Below are 23,598 nucleotides of genomic sequence, written 5' to 3'. Positions count from 1 at the left end.
AAGCAAAGCTCAAAATATCTATGTATAATTTTGTTAACTGCTTGATCAGATGTGAAATGCAGATCCTTATGGTAAACCAGACTTTTTCCGTTTATGTACTTGGCTTGCAGATCTAGTCTTTTAGTGGTATGTCTTTAATCGCTTTAAACTCTTTGTTTCACTAGTGTTCATGATTTGATTTGGCTCAGTGGAGCTTACATTTGAGAAGCAAAAAAATGCTATTACTTTTATATTTAGTGATAGCTGTCCACTTTTGCATAGTGGATTTAGGGCCAGAAAACATGCCTTTAAATACTATCCGTCTTACATACCAAAGGAAATACTTTAATTCCTTATATTAGTTAGTAAGGACTACTGCTTGTCAAATTCTGCCTTTGAATAAAATTTAAATTTTTCTGCAGTTAAATAATAAAAAGTCAGAATACTTGAGTCAAAAAGAGCATTAGTCTAAACTAGGAAAGTGGCCACTTGAAATCTTTATGCCTTACATTTGCTGTCAGTAAAACTGAGGTAAGTGGTCCTTCTACCTTTCATGTCTACCTAACGATGAAAGCAAATGTTTAAAACTTCTCAGGAGAAAATTTGAGTCCATCAAAGGTTGAATATATTCAGGTTAGGACACAGGAACCCCCTAAAAGACCATATGAAATTGAGCTCAAAAAATGAGAATGTTTGATTTTTTTTTCTCTTCTTCAAGAGTAATTTCTTACTTTTTCAATTCAGTAACGATTCTTCTGTTTGTTCTGGTTTCTTGATATTCTACAAAAAGTCATTTTAGCATTGGTAATTTATTCACTGAATCCAAAATGGACTGCTCATTTGGATTGTATTCTCTCTGCAAATATTACATTTACTCCCTCTTCAGTGAATTTAATGCCAATGTTTACAAAATTGCTGCAATACAGTTCACATTGTAATTTCTTTTGTCTTAGGAAATTCTCCACAACAAGCTGAAATTTTAATATTTGCTACCCCACAGTATGTTCTTTCTCTTAAATGGAAAGAATAGACAGTTGTGATAGGCAAAAAGCCAGTAATGAATTTCTATTTTGTAAGCCCTTTTTCTTTCTGGTCTGTTTGTTGTAGGTTTAACTGGGATGGGCAGGGAGGGATTCTCATTATTAATCAATGTCTCAATAAGTATTTCTTATGTTAAATATGAATAAAGTCCAGTGAAATTAATTCTGAATGAATATACATGGAAATTCCTTTTATATGTAATATTAATTAACACATGAACATTTTATTCTAACTTCAATTTTTATTTAACACACGGCCATGAGTTGACAGAAAGCTTTTGTTGACAGAAGTAGTATTATGTATTTGCTGATGTGCTGATCCAAAATGTAAAAATGTTTACAAAGGGCCATTAGAAAAGCCCGAACACCCCCTGATGTACAAGTGTCCCTATTTTAAAAGAAATCTCCCTGTGACTCCAAAGAGACTATGTTAGATAACTGTGTGCAAAATCACAGAACTGGTCTTGGACAGACATGCAGACAGGTTGAAGCACATCTCTTCTGCATTTGAAAGAAAAAGAGGGAAAGGAGAAAAGTCATTGACAATGGGGATGATAATGATGATTGGTGCTTGAGAGAAGGGCCCAAGAAGTTTTATCAGTAGGAGAAATTTTTAACAAGGCTGAAAATGTGTTACCAGCTGTGGAACAGCTGCAACTGGGGACAAATTGCAAAACATTTTGTCTGATCCAATTCTCATAACCCTGTTGTTGGGGGAGAAAGTGTATGCAGTATCTCCAGCTTTTCATCTGGTTCATTTAGACAAGCTTGAAAAACACAAACTGGAAGTAAGTGTTAAACAATAATTCTGTCCTCTGAGCAATTTGAATCTTACCAGCACATTCTAAAGATAGCTGTCTCAAAGCTTGTGTCCACTTTATGTCTATATTCTAAAAGCACTTTCACAAAAACTTTTTCAATAGTGTTGAGCATTTCTCATGGTAAAGGTTTGAGGTGGACTCTAAAGATATAAATATGAATAAGACAAGGCCTTTGTTCTTGAGATTGTAGTTTATTAATATCTTTCTAGAAATACAAACACATTAACAAGGCATAGTGTTATAAAATTTATAGTAGAATAATAAAGAGATATGAAAGAGTGAAAGGGACAAGTTTTTTCACTCCATGTAAAAGGATATGGGAAGAGGCTCTAAAGAGGGGCCCTTTAAAGCTGAGCCTTCAAGAGGGTGGGAGAGTTAACTTGATGAAGGAGAGAAGACAGTGTGAGAAGTCAGAGGATGATGTTAACATTACTGCTGTGCTATAGACTGAAAATGTGCTTCTATACCAGACTCTCCTATTTGTAGCCAAAGATTTATTGGGCAACACAAATTAAAAGCTACCTCTCAAATTGTTGCCTGGGAAACACTATGTAATGATTGGTTCTCTTTTAGTACACAATTGTTAAAGCAAACTAAATATGGCTGAGAAGGACCCCATACTTCTATATGTGAATCCTGGTGGAGGAGTGGATGGACTGTTACCTAGCTTAATAGTCAGACAAAATTGAAAATCTAACTTAGGAGTATGCACCTGTAACAATAACTGAGTGTTGGGCAACCCAGTGGCCATACTTCAACCACTAATAGACTGCTAAGTGTTCAAACTGTGTTCAAATAAGGTAAACGCCAACCTGTAACCAACCCAGCTGTTTCTGTACCTCATTTCCCTTCTTTTGTCTATAAATCTTATCCCACCATGTGGCTGCACTGGAGTCTCTGTGAATTTGCTGTGATTCTGGGGGCTGCCCAATTCGTGAATCGTTCATTGCCCAATTAAACTCCTTTAAATCTAATTTGGCTGAAGTTTTTCTTTTATCACAATTAATAACCATAACAAAATTCAGTGACAATATGCTTAGGTTCAGAAAACTTCAGCACCAGGTCTCTCTGGGATAGCAAGAAAGCACGAGTTCAGCTGCTGGACTTTTGTCTTCCAGGCACCCTCTGAGCATAACAGAGACATAGTATTAAGACACTAATATTTTTCCAATTAGACACATGTGCCACAGGCCTTCTCTGATGTTTCTGCTGTTAAATTTCATGTGAAACTACATAATGCCAGCTACAAATTTTTGTAGCTTCTGAAGATCTTCCTCCAACTTAAACAAGTACCACATCCCTGTAGCACCCTTGTAATTTTTCATGAAAATAAAATCTCCCTCGCTACCCCCAGACAAGTAAACTAATTTATCATCATGTAGGGTTTGGCAGCTGGCTCTGTGGTGTCACTCCCTGACACCTAAATGTGCCACCTCTAATCACCCCTTTTGGTCTATCGCCACCTAGGGAAAGAATGGAAACAGTTACGTGAACCCCCTTGCAGTACCTGGGAAGCAAATTTAGAAGAGCAGCATAGTGTGTGATTTCTTACAGAAAATTTCCAAAGAAATCTGTTCATCAATCAAAGCAATCAAGTCTTTAGGGATCCTAGTATGGTATCAAGTTTCAAATTCAGCCTATGAGTGGAGAGTGGTAGCAAAGATCAATTTCCTTGAGATCTAAAAGCTTAAATATACCAGCAGTTGCAATTATTTAAACAGTATTCCTTTAAAAAATGCTTTTCTTCTTATTAAAATAATTTTAAAACAACTAATTCCATTACAATAATAATTCTAATATTAAATTTGGCATTGTATTAATAACAGAAAGATGGAAAATATAGAAAAAGCCAAGTAGAAAATTAGAATGACCTATTATGTAATTCTAAGAGATTTTATAATTTTGATTATATTTTTCCTATTATTTTATGTTCATGTATATTTAAAACACTGAGATCACAGTGTGCATATTGTTTTATACTAGCACACAATCCCTTAAATTTTTTATATTTCTCCTTAGTCTTTTTCTATTCCTATTAGTTGTCATCGTATTTGTTTGTATTTCTGGCCAATTTTTTCACTAATTATTGTTTTGTAAACATTCTTATTGTTTTTACAAAATCATAATGACTGATTTTAATTGCTATCTGATGTCCTACTATATATAGTAAATACTTATATATCGTACTATATATAAATATCTGTTAAATATATTTGGGTGATTTAAAGCTTTGATTATTATAAATGTGGTTTCTTAAGATTTTTTTGTATTTAAAAGCTGCATTCTTCTTGTTGCTACCTGGTTCCACAGTGGCCATAGAATATAGTAAATCGGAGTGATGTAGCCATAGGCTTCCTAGGGCAAATAAATATTGTATAAATATGATGTAATGAATATATAGCGACAACTTTAAAGCACCTCACTGTGAGTGACTGGGAAACAGTAGCAGTATAACGCCCAGTTTTGTCGCAGCTATCATAATTGCATGTTCCATAGATAATCATCAGTAATTAAAGAGGCAAAGATCCAAATCATGCTATGGCCTACAAAGAGTAGCGGTTGCTGTAGTATCCACGGTTGTCAGCTAAAGTTATCAGGGGCCATAATATTCCAATAAAATGTGTTTATACTTCTCTCTGTGCTTAATACCACATAGTTGGCTATTCACATAAGAAAGTCTTAGAATATCTAAGTAGAGTTTATTGAGATTGTTATCAAAATAACTTGTTTTAACTAGTTTGTTTACAAGGCTAAGTGCTTTTCTTGAATGAAATGTTGATGTTCTAAACTAATAAAGGTGTGAAAAGAATATCTGTCCTTTAGTAAGACCATGAGAATTAAATGCCACTACCTTCTAATATGAAGGAACACATGCGTACTGTAACAACATGTGTATATAACAGTCATACCCCAGTGTAAGAAGGCTGTATAATTCCCTTCCTTCCATAAATAAAAAACAGAGCCAAATATGTTTGGATCATGGTTTCGTGTAATAGTGCTCTTTGATAAAAATAGACATGAATAATGAATACTAAATAGGAAGCTGACTATATGAACAAGAAAGAAAATGCATGCCTCATATCAAAGAAGCCAGCCACTAGCATTAATAGCAAGCCATGGAATTAAGCTCATTAAAACATTTGCCTAAAGGAGAAATTTAATTTATTTCTTGTATTTATTCGAGTTGTATGATTAATAGAAAGTATGGAGGTGGGTTTCCTGATCAGGAGCATGATTTTAATCTGCACAGAATACTTTTATATAATTTTCTTACATGAGCATTACAATTAAGTTCAATTGATGGTATTCAAGATAAATTCAATTGAAGTTTTATTGTAAACAAAGTAAGCACTCTTTGTTCTTTCTTAACCTTTAATCGGGCCACTGAGGGAAATTCTGTGCTTTTAAAAGTTAACTGTGACAGACAGAATTGTCTATCTGAGTTCATAGACAAAAATCTGTGAATCTCCCATCTTCCAAACCCTCTGTCAAATTCATTCTTTTAAGAGACTCCTGAGTTATTTAATAAAACTCAGTTGTAATCAAACCAGTCAAATACCTTGTATGACTACAGACAGACTCTAAGATGCATTTCAAACATCCCAGCATTACAAATGCACAATCCTATCGAGATAAAAAAAATCTTAGCATTTTCGGAGTGATTTTTAGTTTCCTTCACACATACATTAGTCATGCCTCAATATCTGTGTACATTCTAGCCCTTCTGCCTAGAATACCCTTATTTTCCATAAAAGAACTCCTACTCATTCCTGAAGATTTATTTCCCATGTCACCTCTGCTGCAAAGCCCACCACGACTACCTTAGATAAGATGTCACAGTAGAGCCATACTGGGTTAAAACCACACTACCTGGGTTGGATTACAGTCTCTATCACTTGATGCCTCAATGGTTTCATCTGTAAAATGGAGATAGTAAAAGTAGCTACCTCATAGGCTTGTTGTGACGGTTATACAAGGTAATTAATACATGCAGAGCCCTTTGGATTTTGTAAATTCTTGATAACTATTAGCTATTTTTAGATAGTATCTTGCACATCACCACATCCAACTGATTTTTAAATTTTTTTTGTGGAGACAGGGGCTCACTGCATTGCCCAGGCTGTATATTCTTATATATTCTTCAATTATAGAACTCGTTTCATTATGCTGTAACATCTCTTTGTATCTGTCCCTGCCTCTAGATGGAGAGCCACTTAGCTTGCAGACTCCATCTCCCTAACATAGCAGAATAACGAACTTGGTTCCAAGAGTATAGAACTCAGTGAATGTGAAATGGATAAATGTATGAATTAATGCATAAATCAATAAATGAACCCAGTAGATTAATATGCCAAAGTTGTTTCTGTATATCTCTGTGATACAAATAAACGTATGCTCATTCTATTAGCCAAGTACTTGTGGATTTGTATTGGTGAAATAAAATATAGAAAACTCTTTTTCTTATGCCTTGACCCCAAAGGCAGTGTCATAACCCTTTTACTTATGGTGCAACCAATAATAGGACTGATGGAAAAACCATCAGTCCTGTTTTTTTTTAAACCTGCTCAGTTCATATTTGACTTCAGCGTATGCTATTTTACTCCATGTTTTATTTTGTCACAGGTTAGACATCTAATTCAGCATAAGAAGAAATCATTACAGTCAACATTTATGGTCACTAAGAAATAAATGTATCTTTCGTGTTCTCTGAGAGAAGGTTTGCTTCATTCTTTTCTCTCCATAAATGCTGTTTTCTAATGCCTTTGTAATGATAGAGACTTAAGGGTGGGGAAAAAATCTGGATACTTTCTTCTCTGTGTCACTTTGTATAAAGACTTCTTTACAGCCATGTTCAAATGATTTATGTACATATTGTAGATGCAGTAACAGCAATTATAGAGCTATCCCTACCACTTAACCTGCAACATTCTGAATGGCCATTCACTGGCCACTGAAGCTAACATCTGCTGCTTTGGTAGTCTAATATCCAAATAGAATGAAAAATTGAAAGGATAAAACTCCAGTAGGCTTGTTTACTTCAATAGGTAATGGTGGCGTGTGTGTGTATGTACGTGTGTTTGTGTTTTAAGTCTTAGTTTGCATTATCCAAAATTATCTGTTTTTTATCTTTGCATAACTAAACACATTTGTCTTTTCCACACGTTTTTTTTCCTAAATTGGAAATCAGACACAAGAAAAAAATATAAACACTGTCCACTGTGTACTTTATTTAAGGGAGGTCCTATTGTTCTACAGTTACTCTCAGCCTCCCAAACAGAACATTAACCATGTTTGATACTAATAATTTTTCACAGTGCTGGAAAGTTTAACCAACTGAGGCAAATACAAATAAAAATACTTGTGAAATTACTGAATCTATGTAACAAAACTAGTTTAATTAATGCTCTTTTGGGTCTAATTGGCAGCTTAATCATTGAACCATTGACTTTTAAGGCTATCAATAAGATCAGAGACCGGTTTATCTAAACAATTTTAAATATGTCATCATTCTTTCTGATGGATTCCTTTCTTCTCCTTCCTCTGTCACCGCCTTTATTTCATGCCCCCATTGTTTCTCCCTGATTCTTCATCAGATCCCAGCTGCTGCCCCAGTGCTCCACCAGGCTAGCCTCTCCTCAACTGCCAAAATTGTCTTCTTTACTCATTACTTTGCCCATACCTCTTATCTTATCCCCTGGTGACTTTACAATGTCCTGCATATTGCAAACATCTTCTCACCCTCAGCCTCAGAAGGATCTAAGAGAGCACCAGACATCCCCCTTCAAAGTCCCAATACACGCCTAAATCTCCTGTCACCCAAGTCTCTTCAAAGTCCCTCTTATTATAGTTAGTAAAGCTCTTGCCTTCGTTTCTGGGCTTTTCCCAAAGTACCACTTACTACTAGGAACTCCCTTTTCTCCCAGAATGCCTATATGTGATTTCTCCAGCATGACAGCCTCAGGGTAGTGAACCCTCTTACATGGCAGCTCAGAGTTCTTGGACAGAGTGTTTCAAGAGGCTCAAGTGGAAGCCACAGGGTTTCTTAGGACCTAGACTTGGACTTTCCAGAGCATCACTGCTGCAGCCTCTACTGGTTAAGCAAATCACTCAGACCAACTAAGAATAAAGATGGAGGAAATTAGACTCCACCTCTTGCTGGAAAGAATTGCAAAGAATTTGTAGCCATTATTTTTATTTTATTTAAAATATCTTATTATTAAGTTTTGTCTCTTCTAAATTATAATATCCAAAAGGAACAGTATAAATTACAATTTGACATTTGATAAATTATTTTTACTTACAAAAAGAATTTTTCTGATTTTAGCAGACACATTGAAAATAAATAAATATATACATAAAATACATATTCACTCAATAAAATATGCAAACTTTTGAAAAAGTACCATTTAACACTTTCACATAACATGCTCAGCACGTTTTTTTAATTTTAAGTTAAAGAGACTATGATCTCCTTGAGAACAGTGTATATTTCATTTTTACATCCCTAGCAACTGTCTCAGAGCTTGGTACATGGTAGCTTCTCAATAAATGCTTGTTAAATTGAATTGAATTAGTCCTGGATTTTGAGGGTGACGTAGCCAATGTATTGACTTCTCTGAATGTGTTGTGAAGGAGAAGAAAATATAGCAAGAAAATCCAGCCTCATCAAGGGAGAATCTAATAGTAGCAAGTGGTATACATACCAGTTAATATGGTTCCAGGAAACACAGGTGATGGTGTTAGTAAATCTTTCTTCATGCAGTAGAATGTTCAAGAGATCGTCCAGTTAGCATAAGTTCATGTCTAAATTACTGCAAGAACTGGATAGCAAATATTTTGGATTACTTCTGATAAGGTTTGGTTATTTTGTAGGAAAGGGGAGTAAATAAAAGAATTCTATGAGGCCTATTTGTCTTTAGAGAAAAAACAAGCTAATAAAGAGTCAATTGTAAGAGCTGACATAATTTTTTTCCAATTCACAGCTTTTCATATGCCAAAGTAAATTAAAACATCCTTTTAATCTTGGATGGAATTTGCTTCTTAAAGCTATGATCTTGTGTTTCTTTGTTAATTTCATATTTAAAAAATTCTTGGCCCATAAAATTGTTTTATAAGCAGAGCCACCATTGTTCATTGTGTAATTTGAGAATCTCTGGGGCTATCCTCTTGCAATCTCACTGATTCCAGAGTTTTGATTAGAAGGATGGGCATATTTTGTAATTTGTTTTTATCCTGAGGCAATTTTATGAGATTTCAAATTATAGTACTTCTTAAATTTAATTCTATTTTTTTCTGCATGTATTAGAAAAAAAAAATCACCTCTTACTTCCAAAAGTCCTATCTACTTATTATACTTGTCTGTGTTTAGAATAATTTATTTAAAAATTCTTTTAAGCAATCATTAGATTTTACATCATATCTTTCCATTTTATAAATATTAGTTGACAATACTTGGTTAAAGCCAATTTAAGGAACTGAAGTACAAATTATTGCTATAGGTTTCCATGACATACTTTCCAGAGACTTTTCTGTTCCTGGTGTGCAGACTTGAAAACTAAGGCATAAGATGCTGGAATAACTCACCAAGGTCATCTATGACAATAGCTGACCTGGAGAGATCATTACCATCCCATGATTCATTCTATCTCTTTCTAGTTCTGATACCCACCTTTAAATATCTTTTTCAACATGAATAAATTGTCAGTTCTTATATTTAATACCATACACTATAGACTTCACATTGTAGACTCACAATTTTACTGGTAATTTGTTTTAATTGCTAGCTATTTTCATATTCCTTGTATTTACTTATAGTTCTTTCATATTGTTAAATTATTCCTTTGCATATATACACACAAATTTCACATATATGTGGATTTTTTTTTCCAATTTCCCAACTCTTGTTCTCTCACTCTCACTTTCTAAAAACTTGCACGTAACTTAGTTTTCTGCTGATTCTTTCCTTCCATTGGGCAACCTTTTTATTTCATTGTTTTTGAAGTGATGCAGTAAGAAAAAAAATGGCTGCCTTTTGTTTACTTCCTTGTACATTAGCATGGGTGACATGATCAAATACATTAACTAGGATGTACATATCTTAAGAACCCAAAGTATACTATAAGCTCTTTTCTTTTAATGCCCCAAAGTTTTGCAGCTTTAGCATAGCTCTAATGCTGTGCTAAAAATGAACATGAACATTTTGGGACAAATGCATTAAAATCGTGGTATCTAAAACATATCTGAATATTTCTTTCAATGTTAAGAAAAACCCATCAAAAGGTATTTATTTAAGTCATAAACATTTATTTAAGTCATAAACATTCTAGATCAATGCTAACCCTACAAATAATATTATAAAGAAAGGTATTAACTCATTGTATTTAAAAGCTAAGCTACTTAACCATACTTACCTATTCTGGTTTTAAATTATTTTTAAAACTTTCAGCTGACACACAAAAAATTTTGAGTTATAATATTTTTTGCCCCAAAAGAATTTCTTATTAATGGAAGGCTTAAGCAAATATACATATATATGTATATTCACTTTTTAATTACTGAATTATTTATAAGTGCCATTAAATTACTGTATATCTAACTATTCAGAAAATTTATTTTCTCATCTGTATTTACAGTGCTTCTGACTTTTCCTTCTGTGTGTGCTCTTTGTTGCACTTCGCATGTATTTGTCATAAGATTTTCACTGAGACTTTAAAGTAACAAGCTTTCAAACATCATTTTAATTTAGACAGTCATTAAAGAGATAAGAAATCGATTTTTAAAAATAAGTTCCAATAACTAAATAGTTCTGTATTTGGAAATCCAAATTCCATTTTCAGTTTTTGAGAAATAATTTTATATATTTAAAAAATATTTTTAGAAAGACAATCTGACTACACACATATACACACACATATTTGTATATATATTAATGTAATATTTGTGCAGTGGAAAATTCCTGTAAATGTTGAATAGTTTTCCCTGAAACTACTTGTTAACATTGAAATCAGATAAGGTAAATCGTATGCTTTATTGAGGTAAACTGTCTAAAATAAGTTACTACAATTTTAAAAATTAATAAAAACCATATGTCCTTTAGAACTTACATTGAAATCTGCATTGTTCCTTTAAGTCAGCTGTTCTAGGAATGTGTCATCTTTTGAAAAGATAAATTAATCATCTACTTCATTTATATACATCAATAAAAAAGATTCACCCTCTCATCTACTTTATCAAAGGTAATTAGTACATCTATTTTTATTCACATATAGTATCTTTTAGTGATTGAGACTTTAATTGAGGATATTTTGAAGGAAACAGCAATTATCTTTTTACAAAAAACAAAACACCAAGAAAAGGAAATGCCAGCCATCTAATGGTTAAAACATATTGCCAAATCATTCAGTAGCACAAGGCTCTTTAATAACATTCGTACAAAAGTACTTTCAGAAAAATATGAGATAGGAAATGGCTTTTTGCAAGTTCTCCTTCCTTAAATTATTATTCAGCCTCTTATTAAAATAAAATCTAGTTAACTTCTTCGGGAGCTTGCTCAAACATTTTTTATAATAAAAAAAAATCTTGTGAAGGGATTTCCATAAGTTGTGCTGCATTAATGACTTAGAGCAGCTTCCTTATCTGTTATTCCTTCCTCCTAGTAGACCTCAGATGATAAAAATATCCATAGACACAGTGAAGTCAGTGGCACGCCTGGCTCTCTCAGACAAAACTCCATGTGATCACATATAGGCAGCCTCAGTGAGGCTGATGCCGTGCAGCAAGCAGTAGGTAATGAGTCTTTGTGCAGAGTGAAGCTCTTGTTGCTGAACAATAAAGCATATGGTACAAGCAATAAAACACAGGGCTGGGAAATTTAAGAAGATTCCTCTGAACCAGGAAGAACTGTGTCTTCGGTGATGCTGACACATATTATAAAGTGATCATTTATTTTGGATCCTAATGAATAAAGAGTGCAAGGACTAAGACTACAGCTATTTGAACAGGTTGGTGATTTTATAAATTACTCCAACACTTACTTGTGTTTGACTGTATTTAAATTAGAATGGGCTGGTGTGTTTTGCCTTAAACAAAAACTTTGCAAGATATTCGTAGTGTATAATATTAAGGATGCACTTGAATTGACCCAATGCAATTAAATTGTCGATGTAGTCAGATGTGACAGAGAAATGTTGATACCATTATATTAAACTGAAAAGTTATTTAGTCTATTTTAAAAATTTATGGGTAAGAAATAAATTCGTCCAATAATTTTTAATCTTCTATGTATGCAGAAATAATATAAAAGAGAATACTACTAACAAATAGCTCACTTAAAAAGCTTCAGAATTATTTTTCCAGTGTTAAAACAATCTGTATTGCAATAGTTTACATGTCTTATAAATTAGATAATATATCATTCAAAATTTGTTGATGTGTGTTGGTATACTGCAAAAGGAAGGTTTGGAATATTTAATTATTTGAATTAAAAAATTTAAAAACAAGGAAATTTTGAAATGTAAATAACACTATTAGAACAATGTATTTTATACTTTAGTAATACATATCTGTATTTATTTGTTGTGTGCTTTTAATTTTTCATGTTATATTTCTTTTGACAAATGGAAAAGATTATTGCACAAAACCTTTTATTTTATAAATTTATTCATTGATATTTAGAGAAAAACAAATTTGCTTAATTTTTAAGAGATTATTTGATGATGCATATTTTCATTGGTTTACCATTTAGAAAGATTATGTGTCTTTATGTATATTTATAAAATATATACACACGTGACCTTTTCTATGTAGAAAATAACCACTTCTTGCATTTATGAGCAATAGAGAGGTTTATGTTTCAAATAGAGAGATTGTTGTGTGTAGCAAAATAAGGGAAGAAATAACTAGCAAATAATAGCACAACACTGAATATCTTTGCCAAAGACAGACAAGCATTGCTGCTATATGAATCTTTAGATTTAAATACATAGTTTAACTTTGCTCTACATTTTTACTGCTGTATTGTTTTAAAGGCATCCTGGGACCTAAATTCTTTACAATTAATTTTTGGACACCACTTAGGATGATAGTCTCTAAGACACTTGGGCACATTTAACATTTTACAGAATTACTATAGTGACCTCATGTATTTGTGTAGTGACTAATATAAACTTATGCCTGTAAGATGCTGTTTAAACCACAGCAACAAAAAGAAATACCCCATGTGCCTGATTATACGTGCAATATGTATTTGAATTTTTTTAAAAAGCTGTGTTTCAAAAACAAGAGAAGTTAATGAAAATTTAAAATTGGCCTTCCACACGTATTTAAATGAAGCATTTGACTATTTGGGTTTCCTTGGTTACCATAGTCGCTGCTGACAGCTTCTCTTGGTGGGGAGGGAGTAAGCAGTGAGAATGGGACTCTAAAACAAAGCGTTAAAATCGTTTATCCATTAATAGACACGGGGAAATGTGATGCTGACAGCCCAGTAAAACCCGTGCCCACTCCCCATCGCGTATTCCTGCTCTCCCGTGATTCAGGTAGCCTGGCAGAACCGCAGTTCCACAATTCCTTACCCAGCATTCCGTTTCAGCTGCTGGAGGACTGCCTGAGCCTTATGCAAATGAGACCAGCTCGGAGGCTTTGACTGCAGAAGCGAGAGGAGGGGGCAGAAGGGAGTTCAAAGGTCACAGGGCTGGTGGAAAGCTGGATCAGTTGCCTGAAAAAAACGTACTGGGGTTCTCTGCAGCAGTGTTTTGCAGCAGGTAAATGAAGTGTGCTTTATTTCTGAGAGTGAAGATTTTACAGCGTGTGTGCCGTAGTCCTTATATAGTGCACGCCACGCAGGTATGGTGACATTTCATGATGTGCCTGATTTTATTTGTATTAAAGACACTGGTGGGCATTGGCTATTTTAATTCATAGTGGCAATTGGCAGGGTGTTCCTGGTTTTCAGGATTCCCTTAACTGGTTTATTTTTCAATTTTCTTCTTCGTATTTCTCTACTTGAAACATGGGTGTTTTGTTCCAATAGAATAATTTCATGTGAGAAAAAACTGGGCTTAGGCTTCTAAATAATTCCATTTCGGGGATAAGTTCTTTATTGAAGAGAGATCTCTGAGGTGAAACATCTAGAAAAATATTGAGGCTTACAACTTTTAGAGGATTTTCACATTTTTTAAAGAAATGTATTAAAATAAGATCCGAGTTCCTAGCCTAAGATTCTTGTGCTGTATCTGGTATTAAATAATGGAGTTCTTTTGTTCATATCTCACACAATCGCATAAGGACAATTTTAATAAGTATATTTTCATTCCATTTGAAGCGTTTTGGTTTTGAGAGTTTTTGTTCTATATTTTATTGCCAAATATCTTCTCAGGGCAATAATTTCTTCTATTGGGGCTAGATCCTTTAAACCCTTCTTTGATTTTTCTAATTGTTATAAATTTTCTTTGGGACTTTTTGGATAATGCTATTTGAATTTAACATGTTCAACTTCCTATGACTTTTCCTTTCAGTTAAGTCTGCATTGTAAAGTGATCCTTATAAATGTCACAGACAGGACAAAAGTCTTCTTTCCATGCACGAAATATCACACTTTTGTAAAATGTGTGATTACATCATAGGAAAGTCTGTCCTGCACCAAATAAATGTGTACTCCCTTTTATTGTTCATATTTTTTTATTTCTAAAACATATTTTCAAACAAACTTAATTAAAACAGTACAATCAAACTGTTTATTCCTATCATTAAAGCACTTAAGTATATCAATTCAGCAGTTACAATGTTGATTAAAAAATGTTATTTTCATTTGCATCAACTGTGCATCTGTCTGTATTACAGGTTGTATGTGTATGAAAATATGTTGGAAAAGATGAAGAGGCAAAAATAGCTTTTAGCCATGAAATGACTGCTTTATGTTTTTATATTTGCATAAGATATTTAAAAATGAGTTTTATGAAGCTTACATACAAAGAGCTGGTACATATTTAGTTAAACTTAATTACTTTCTTTGCCCTGAAAAGAGGGAGTTAATTTTATTATAATGATTAAGATGAGGTATTTTGGCAACAATATGTTTTATTGTAAAATAGAGGGGGGCTTGAGGAGGAACCAAAACAGGAGGATAGCTATTTAAAACAGTGAAGGACAATTATTTCAAATATTTATGAAATTCACTTAGTGGTTATTCAGGGCCAGATTCTCACCCTTTGTCACTCTATGGGGACATTATGACATTTATCCAGGATCCTGAGATTAATTTAGGAAAAGGAATTCATGTTTTGTATGAGCTTTTAAAAAGTTCAAAAACTGACATTTTCTTCTAAAGTGTTTCTTTTTTGAAACTTTCAATAATGACTTTAGGTAAAAGGGTTATTTTTTAAATTAGCTGTTTTCTTTTTATGTTGGTCAGAATATGCTGTCCTCTGGTCCAAACAATATTTACAGGCTTTGCTTTTATACATACACATATATATATATAATTGTTTTATACATGTATAAAACAATAAATATATATATAATTGTTTTATATATGTATAAAACAATAAATATATATATACACACATATATGTGTAACAATATATGTATGTTATACATATTATTGCATATATTATGTATATACACACACACACATATATATATATATTTCAAGCAGCCAAAGAAAATATTTTCAGTGGTAAATCATATTTAATTCAACAGTTTTTTCTTAAAATGTTTAATTTTACATTTAATTCAGTAGCGCCTGTAGTTTGTGTCTACTAATCCCTGTGTGTGTTGTAGGCAGAGAGGGAGAAAAGAACCAAGTTTAACATTCATTTAGGTAGTCCAGTACTTTTAACTTTGTAAATGCAACTGCTACCACAGAGCATGTTCTGAATATGGAAATAAAAGTGTGGGCAAAGAAGGAAAGCCCATGAAGATTCTTGGAGAAAACGTGATAATAGACAAATGTGAAATAAAGAGAATTGTTGTGATTCTGTGAGCCACGAGAGAGCTATATATGTCCTGCAGCTAATTTATGGCTTTGAATATCCTGGATAATTTATGTCTCTATGCAGATTCACTCAAAACTTTGAAGTCTTTTGCAATAGCTCGAGCCATACTACTTCCATACAAATCTCAGCAGCATATACACAGTAAGTCTGTGGTCTGAATATCTAAATGTATATAGAAAAAATGCATTTTTGTAAATACAATTCAAATCAAATTTGAGAAGTAAAAGAATAAATAGAGTAATCTAAAAACAAATCTTTAGGGATATGCACTTAGTCTACTTAAAGAGATAGTGTTATATCAGACTTCAAAGGAATCTTTGAGGATTTTTCAAAAATGAATTTCCTGCTCTTTGATTACCAGTCTGTCTTTGTCATCACTTGAAACTAGAGACCATATTGTAGGCTTGGAAAAGATTTCAGGGCAAACATGTTCTACTCAGTCTGGCAGTGTGGAACACAGTCTAAAATCTACAAATAACTGTTGTCATCTCAAAATCACATGTGTAGGTTTTAAGTTTTATTATTGCTATATTTGTTCTCCTGAAATTCTGGAGCCTATGAAATAGAAAAAAAAAAAAAACTAAATTACTGAAACATGTAGAAGAAAAATGCTCAAAATAACTGAGTATTCAAAACAATCACATTTCTCTATTTTAATATAATATTTTAAAAGAAGCAATCAAAACAATTGTCTTTTTATTGCCTATTCTAGAATTTACATAAAATTCATCAATTATCAATTTTATTAAAAATTATAAGAACAATAAAATTGTAAAATGATTTTAAAGATCTCATTAGACCTATAGTAATGCTATCGTAATACCTTGTCTAGTAGAGTTGGAAAATAATCTGTATGATATAAACTGATTTTCCAAGTAGCTAAAGTTTATGACTACAAAGGCCAGTTCTCAAAAATGCTAATAGCTGTCATGAAACAAAAATATAGTACACATCATACTGCCTTGTAGAGCAAAGTGAAAGTCAGTTTAGGTTTTTTTTCATGACATAATAATTATTAGTCTAATCATTATATTCACTTACTGCAAAAGACAAAACTATTCCCAACTGTTCTCCAACACCAAATACACTCTTACTATTATATACTTTTTATATATAATTTTATATGCTTTTTATAATTTTATTGTCTCTTTTTAAATGTTAATATGTATTATTTTTAACATAGTTAATAATTGTCCTTTGAGAGCAATTCAAAAATCAATTTTGAACTTTGCTTTACATTCAATTCTAAATCACTTTGACTTTCCTGGACAGAGAAAGAGAGAAACCTTCCTCCGTATTTCTCCTGTGTACTGAACTCCTGACAGATACATACATATAGTATAGGAACATAAAAAATAAGCAAAATTTATTGTTAGTTTGTCTTCTGTTCAGAATGTTGAAAATCATTTGAATTCCAAATAAATGAAAAATTTCTTTTGTTAGTACAATGAGAATCTATAATATGAAACTATCAACAGAAATTTGAACTTACTTTATATCAAATGGGAAAATGAGGAATCTCTAACAGGTATACAAAAGAAAACACAGAGACCAATTTTTTGGTTGCCTTTGACTAATCATTGGTGCCATATACTTCTTGCCAATTTTGGGACTTGTGGTCCGTCTCATTTTCAAATCCTGGCATTAAATTCACCACCTTTCACCACAATGCTAGATGGGAAGAATTTTTGCTTGCTCAATTCTTTATCTCCATGCAAGCTTATGAATCCACATATTCATTGAGAAATGCATTTAGCCACGTGTGTTCATGCTCGTGTCTTACACTCTCCCCAATCATAAATAAGGAAAGTAAGACAACTGAACCGTCAACCACCATTTCTTTGAAATCTCACTAATATAATATGTTAAGATCCACAAAGCAGCTAATACCATTTTAGTAGGTGTTCTCATATACTGTGAAGAACTTGATCTAAAGGAGTGTTGGTTCCATGAACCTAGTATCAAAAGACTCTGTAAGAATGAGATCTAGTCCAACATATTTGGAGAACAGCTTCTCATTCTGGTCCTCTTTTGCACACTAGCATATTAAAAGGCCTGAGGATTCTTACTTTAGCAAACCTGGGTAACTTTATTTAATACAATAAAACCTTATAAATTTAGGTCAATTTATGAACAAAGAAAAAAAACCAGAAAAATGTTGTATACTGTTTTCTTGATAGGAAAAGCTTTTATTGTGTTGTATATTATGTGTGATTTCAGGCTGTATCATGGAATGTGAAGAGGCTGAATAAGGGAATGGTTAAGAATTTAAGTTCAAGTCCCAACCCCGGAGTTGTTTACACAATGTACTCTGACATTTACAAGCCATGTGGCCTTGACATGGTACTTGAAACCTGTAAGCCTCATCTTCTTCATTGGCAAAGTGGTAATATTAGTCTCTATATCAAGGGATTTTTATGAAAGGGGAATGACATGATACATACCTGGCACATAATAGGAATATTATAGATGATAGCTAACATTAACATTTTTCAACCCACACAAGTTGATTCCGTGGTGCTGATGAGGCAAGTTCAGCTTAGACTCATAGTTACGGAAAATCCTCATGGAACATCTTAGGTTTCAATGGATGAGGAAAAGATGTGTTTTCCAAAAATAGAAACCTACCAGGATTTTATTGGAGGTTATCCTAGGTGATACTGAGCAGTTAATGGTTAGAATTTGAATGGGGCAAGTAGAGAAGGCAATCAGCGTGGTCATCAAGGTTCAAACTATATGTGGCTTAATAGATATGTACCTTGAATCATTCCAGCTAGAAGTATCGTCTCCAGAAAATCCCCAGGTGTGATGTGGCAATATGTGCTTTTCTGAGCTCCCTTTTTTTATATCCTTTAAGCCTTTTCAAATTTCCATCTTTGTGCCTCTGCTCTACTATTTTTCCATTCTGACTTTATGCAATTAAGGCAGTAGTTATTCATCTCTGCTCCATCCAGAGTTTCTATCTCATCTATAGACTGTAAGTTTTTCAATTACAAGGGGAGCCTGGCACATAGAAAGTGTCCAAGAAATGTTTGCTGAGCCAATGTTGTTATGGGGCATAAAGCACCTAATTCTACCTAATGACATAAAGGTGCTAATTTGTGTGAATCATGAAGTGATCACTTTGTTACAAATTAATTGCTATTTTAAATTTCCTGAATATCATATTGGTGTTTAGAAATATTGAATCAACTGATTTAGTCACAACGTTTTCCAAAAGAAATTTAGAAAAATATATCTACATTTTTACTTAAAATTTTTTTTTAATACTAGCATACCTAGAAATGCTTTTTGGTAAATATACATTAGAAACCAGTTCAGAATAGATTGCAGGAATATCATGACTCTACTTTTGTGAAACTTGTTTAAAGGGTGAATCTGCTCTAAACAGTGAATGTCCAAGTTTCAAAAGATTGTATGACTATGGTGCAACTTATTTCTATTGTGAACAAGTTTTACATTTCCATAGAACATTTGCTGAGACTTGAAAATCCAGGTAATTTTACAGTATATATTATTTTTTTACTAATTGCTGCTTAATGCAAAGTCAGCTTCAGGCTGAACAACTATTGTTTGCTGTCCCTGCCTTAAATAGTAAAAATCTATATTGTGCTTCAGGTGGTGATTTACTTTGAAGAATGTCGAAGGTATTTTTTTCTACTTGTTGTAATTTTAAAAATCTCCTTTATTTTTTGTGCAGTATCTTTGGCAGGATCCCAGTGCTTGGATGGGTATAGTTCTAAAGCTTGCCCATATTTTATTCTGATGTCTATTTTAGTGTACTTTATGAGGAAAATGTTTTTTTAAAGTCCCTTTTCCTTCACACTATTCAGATGATTCCTCTAAAGGAAAAGGATATCATTATCTTAAATAGCCTTTGATTTACATTGCCTCATCTGTTTTGTTATTCAATCAGAAACTTTCTAAAGGACAAAGGGAAACTTTTTAAGTGCTAAGAAGAAAAAAAAAATGCTATCTTCCAGTGATGCAATAATAATAACTTTTAATTCTTTTAGATCCATGTGTTTTTTTTTTTCCTCAATGTGGTAAGTCTTGCAAATTGTCCAAGGAATTAGGCTAAGTACTATTCTTTAGTCTTAATGGCAAGCATGTAAAATAAATTTTTCATAAACTTCACTTGGTACTTTTGTTGTTACGGAGGGAAAAGTAGGCTTATACTAGGCACTTGATCAAATTTCAACAGTTTTAAAAGCCTTATCGTGTTCTTGGTTGTTTCCTCTGTTTTTGATAACTAAAACACCATCTTAAAAGTTAACCTTAGGGAAGAACTTTTGACTTTCAAACTAGTGTATTCCACTATACCATTTTGCCAAATGCCAAATGATGATCAATGTTTAGAGCCAAGAGGCATTCAAAACCAAGTTCTGGCCATCTTGTATGAATACTAATCACAATAGCACACAAGTACAGGTAACATGGAAAGCTTCCTGAGTACCTCCCAGCCAGAGAGGGTCATGGAAAACCTCTTTGTAATTATTAGTAAATGGAATAGCCGCCCCTCTCTTTATCAGGAGGACATAAGTCAATTTAGCCATTGGGGTGAAGGAAGCGGGTATGAACAATTTAGAGGCATCAGTCTTTGCATAGAGGTCACGGCTTTTGTCATTTATTCTCAGGTACTGGGGTCTGCTTTGTATCAGAGCCTGTGTTTTACTAGTTATACCCTGCACACCTCTCCCACTCCCACCTTTTTTTTTGAGACAGAGGCTCACTCTGTCACCCAGGCTGGACTACAGTGGCGCTATCTCAGCTCACTGCAACCTCTGCCTCCTGGGTTCAAGCAAATCTCCTGCCTCAGCCTCCTGAGCAGCTGGGATTACAAGAATGCATCACCATGCCCAGCTAATTTTTGTATTTTTAGTAGAGATGGGGTTACACCATGTTGGCCAGGCTGGTCTCGAACTACCGACCTCAGGCAATCCACCCACCTCTGCCTCTCAAAGTGTTAGGATTACAGGCATGAGCCACTGTGCCTGGCCCCCTTCTTTAGATAGAAGTGCAAACTGAGACCCAGAGAAATAATCTTCCTACTTAAAATTATGCCACCTGTTAGTAGCTGGTCCAGGATTCAGACTCCAAATTTATGTCCATTCATTTACTGAGCAGGCGCTGGAATACCTATTCAGTCTCCACAAAGTGTTTTATAATCAAGTTTGAGAAAAACATTGGGTTGAACGGGGATTATAATATGGTCTAATAAGTACGGATAAATGCATAGACCAGGTGGTGTGAATGCAGAAAAGCCACTTAACCACAGTGTGGTACTGGTCAAGGAATACTTTTCAGAGAAGGACTGCATCAGCCATAAACCTTGAGCAAGTGTTCTAGACTTTTGAAACTTCAGTTTCCTTTGTTAAAACTACCTTGTAGAATGTGGTGGAAGGTTACAGAGAATGGTTACAAAGCATCTGGCCCATAGTAGGTGCTCACTAAATGCTAACTGGAGTTATTATAAATGGAATGAGGCTATCTAACCACCTTTTAGGAAAGACAGGTACTGTCTAGGAAAGTGTACCTTAACCTAGAACCATTCCTGTCAAGTATTCCTCAAGCCACAAAGTTGCAGATGAGGCCAGTTTTGGGTAGTTGTTTGAGTAATATGTGGCAGCCAAGATGACAGTGAAGAAATCCCCTGGAAATGTCTCCAGCAGATGCAGTAGGTCCTTTGGCACAAATGCCAGAAGAAACTGAAGGAGCTGGAAAGAGCCCTGTCCTAGGAAGTGGGTGACCCTGATGGTAAAAGGAATGTTGGCAACAGATTTATAAACTTCTTTTATACTTTGAAATAATGTGTTCCCAGTGAATCATCTCTCCAAGTTCTGGATTCCCACCAAAGCTGGGGAAATGGTACAAACACCAGAGCAGAGGTTTTTATCCTGGGAGTCCATAATAAATGGCATGCATTTCTGCTATGTGCACTTTTTTCTGGGGAAAGTGTTCATTTCTTAATCAAGTTCTCAAACTGCAAATCATCAAACTGCAGAAATGTTGTGATCCACCGCATATAAAGTAACTCAGTCCTTTAGTTCAAGGTCACAAACAATTCTGGCATAAAGAATTCATACATAGTTTGGGAACCCCACAATTATTATTTCTCCAACAAAAATATTTATTAGCCAGGAGTGCTCCCAGGGTTCTTGGCTTAAGCAGACACTTGGACAAGTGAAGTACATTTGGCCAACTTGTGCTTCTCACATTGGCAAGCCACCAGCAGCATTTTTCACATTGGTAGTGCCCCATGGAAACACCTTGTGGGATTTTACCTTGTAAAATCATTGCCAGATTCCTCTTGTTTTGGCGGCAGATATGCTAATTTCTTGCCAAATGGGTTTAGGCAGAAATGACTCTAGTATTGTAGAAATATATATCCTTTTTTTTATTTTAGAAAAATGCATGACTATTCTCAGAATGTATGAAGTGATAAATGTTCAAGGCACTTTTTGCTTACTCAGGGGTAATTGTTTGAATGACCTAAAAGTCATGCCTTCCAACAAACAATTACATTCAATATGGCTTTGAAAGGAGCATTCCCCCAACATGCATGTGCACTTTTTTAAAAATTAAAAATATTATGCATTGTAGTTACCATCTGTGATTTGCTGGAAAAGACCCCAGTGGGAGGAAACATAGCATAGATGTATTGACTTCTAATCCTCGCTTGCTAAGAAACTTTGACAAAGTAGTTAATCTCTCTGCAACTTGGTTTCTTTAACTGTAAAATGAGGGTAACATGGCAAGATTGTTGTAGAGATTCAGTAAGATAAAGATTGTAAAGTAACTGGCACATAGTTACTTTAAGTAGATCTATTTAAGTCCTCTTCCTCTTCTCATATCTCTTTACATAATGGTCTCCTGCCTTGCACTTCCCCTGGTCTTCATGTCTTACACTAGTAAATAATAATAATGATAAGTATGACATAAATGACATTAAGTTAAACCGTGGGACAAATAATAGAACAAATTAAACAAACACAAGCGTATACAACTGTTACAGGAAAGGGGTCTCTGTCCAGACTCCAAGAGAGGGTTCTTGGATCTCACACAAGAAAGAATTCAGGGTGAGTCCACAGTGCAAAGCAAAAGAAAGTAAAGTGGTGAAAGAATAGCTACTCACAGACAGGGTAGGGCTTCCGAAAGTAAGAGGAGGAACGCGTCCACCTTAGGTACAATGCTTGTATAAATAGGATTAAAAAAAGATCATGGGGAGATGTGCTCTGCTACAAGGGTTTGTGATAAAGGATTAATTTTCTTAATTACTATATTTTTCATGAATCAATATTATCTTTAAAGCAAAATTAGGAATGCTTTTGTTCTTAAGATATCAGGATATTAGGACACTCCCAAGTCTGAGTCTACTTAGTAAACATTATCAATCTGTTCCCTTAACTGTAAACACCTAGAGGCTAAGAATACCTAGCTTTCTGGGAATGCAGCCCACCAAGTCCTAGCCTCATTTTTCTAGCCCTCACTCAAGATGGGGTCGCTCTGGTTTGAACCCCTCTGACACAACTTCTCTGCTGGGTTTGAAGCACCCTTACGGAAAGCAGCTGAGGCTAGGATCACATGACTGAAACAAAGAGCTAGGTAGTAGCAAAGAGAGGGCCTTCTAAGTGACACTTGGAATTTATTTCCATTATGGGTGATGTCAGTGAAATATGATGTCACATAGTAGTCAGCTTTGAAGAGGTGGCCTTTTTCTTCTTCTATCCCAACTCTACAGGCTCCTGTGCAAAGAATATGAGA

The 23,598-nt window shown here is 34.0% G+C and overlaps 1 protein-coding gene across 2 annotated transcripts in view; it reads left to right on the top strand.

Annotated features, from left to right (window-relative positions):
- Window positions 1–23,598, top strand: part of CSRNP3 (cysteine and serine rich nuclear protein 3) — a 215,566-nt gene that overhangs the window by 89,002 nt on the left and 102,966 nt on the right. Inside the window, exon 1 of one of the 2 annotated variants that reach the window (XM_003266188.3) lies at window positions 11,560–11,841. The exons of the other annotated variant lie outside the window; for it this stretch is intronic. The gene's annotated coding sequence lies outside the window, so the exon portion shown is untranslated. Of the gene's footprint in view, window positions 1–11,559; window positions 11,842–23,598 lie in introns of those variants that run through there. 2 annotated transcript variants of the gene reach the window in all.

This window comes from Nomascus leucogenys, chromosome 17, assembly GCF_006542625.1.
Source record: "Nomascus leucogenys isolate Asia chromosome 17, Asia_NLE_v1, whole genome shotgun sequence".
NCBI classification, from domain to species: Eukaryota; Metazoa; Chordata; class Mammalia; order Primates; family Hylobatidae; genus Nomascus; species Nomascus leucogenys.
This window is presented reverse-complemented; position numbering and strand designations above follow the sequence as displayed.